Consider the following 1,851-nt stretch of genomic DNA (forward strand, 5'->3'; position numbering starts at 1 on the left):
AGAAGGCTAACTACAAAGTTTCATTTAGATAGCTTCAAAACTGAGAGACTAGTTTGCGTAAGAAACGGACAGAGACAAGGACAGACGGACAGAGGACAGAAGGACAGACGGACAGACGGACAGACGGACATGGCTAGATCGACTCGGCTGTTGATCCTGATCAAGAATATATATACTTTATATAGTCGGAGGTGCCTCCTTCACTGCGTTGCAAACTTCTGACTGAAATTATAATACCCTGCAAGGGTATAAAAATTGATTTATGAAATGTTTTTCAATGTCTTACACAATACGTTGCACTAATCCAGTCAATGGTGAGTATTCAACTAGACGATCATGAATGAGAAGGCCTTTGTATTTATTTCGCTTGGAAAAGTTAGTTCAGTCGAAATTTTAACATCAATCGGTCCTGATTTGACTGACTCATTCTGGTAGTAGAGATCGATTACAACAATAGGTGCGCCTTACTAATGAATTCCATCGGTGATAGAAGTGGGTGTGGCTCTCTATTGTATCATGCAAGACAGCAAAACGATTTTCATTATTTATAATATTAAAATCCTCATAGGGATAAAGATATGAATTTAGATATACCTTTGCATTTGCAATAAGTTGCCCGTATAAGGTAAAAGCAATTATAGCAAACCGAGGCCTTTCTCTATCTGCAGCCATATATTTCATACATGAGGTCTTCCCTGTATTATTTTTGGGTTTATATACCAATCCAAAATTCAGAATGAAAGAGGAAGACTAGCACCGCTTTTAACTACATTGAACATTTTAATTTTAGCACTATCGCTTGGAGCAATATGCGGCACTTTCCAACTAATGCTATGTATTGCAATATTATGTGTTTTACCTTTCATCATATCATCCGTATTTTTAGCTAGTTGAGAATGAGTTTATGTATACAATTTAATACAACTTTCTTATAGTCTTCAGCGAATCCCGTTAGCATTTTAAGGGGTACAGAAAAGGTGAAATGACCACCAGACTTGATATCATCTCCTCCATTCCATCCAGCATTGCGATATAGATGACCCTCCTGTTGTCCGATTGAGACAGGGTTGATTTAATACCAGTGAACGTGTTCCTATCCAGCTCACATTTATTCATTTCATATTTGATTTCGTCCAAAAAATATGCTATGGAATTATTTTAAATACGTCGTCCTTTAGGCATTTTGGACTTTGGACAGAGTGATGAATTTAACCTCAAATTCACGATCCACATAATAAAACCCAATTCAACCTACCACCTTAAAGTCAAATGCCTGCTGTTAAAGTTGAACAAAAGTTTTTACAATACACTTTATTTATTTTTTTTTTTTTCAATCGAAATGTAAGGTAACGACTACTTGATATATTGGTTTGCTGTAAAATTTTCACAATACACTTTATTTATTTTATTGTTTGCAATTGAAATATTAGGAAACAACTACATGATGTATTGGTTTGTAGTAAATTCTATATATCAGCGATGGATTTCTCGATTTTCTGTTTCATTTTTTTTTTTTTTTTCGGAATTTGTTTTTGCTCCTTACCTGACGGAGTCCGAGACCTTTTCAAACGAATGCAAAATCGTGGAAATCGGTTCGAGCGTTCTGGAGTTAAATCATCCTGAAGGAAAACCCGCTCAATTTTTATATAGTAGATTATCATTTTGCTGGTTGCTGTGTAGGCGAACGGATACAGTTTCTCCACGCAAATTAACTAAATCTCCCTTCTGATCAGTTATCCGTACTTCTAATGTGCTTATTTCTCTGCAGTTCACAGGTAAATTAATTAAATTTCGTGGTGTAATGTTCATTTTATAACCAGACTGCACGTTGATCCCAAATTCATGAAGCAC

The 1,851-nt window shown here is 35.6% G+C and overlaps 1 long non-coding RNA gene across 1 annotated transcript; it reads right to left on the reverse strand.

The window, feature by feature from the left end:
• Nucleotides 1-761: 761 nt before the first annotated feature.
• On the reverse strand, nucleotides 762-1,364 carry LOC147643130 (uncharacterized). Its single transcript, XR_015272524.1, has 2 exons — nucleotides 1,256-1,364; nucleotides 762-1,188 (listed from the first exon to the last, which is right to left on the reverse strand). It is a non-coding gene; the product is annotated as an uncharacterized LOC147643130 (long non-coding RNA).
• Nucleotides 1,365-1,851: the final 487 nt, after the last annotated feature.

The sequence above is a fragment of the Drosophila serrata genome, unplaced genomic scaffold, assembly GCF_035046125.1.
Source record: "Drosophila serrata isolate PLE 108 unplaced genomic scaffold, ASM3504612v1 contig_291, whole genome shotgun sequence".
Classification (NCBI taxonomy): domain Eukaryota; kingdom Metazoa; phylum Arthropoda; class Insecta; order Diptera; family Drosophilidae; genus Drosophila; species Drosophila serrata.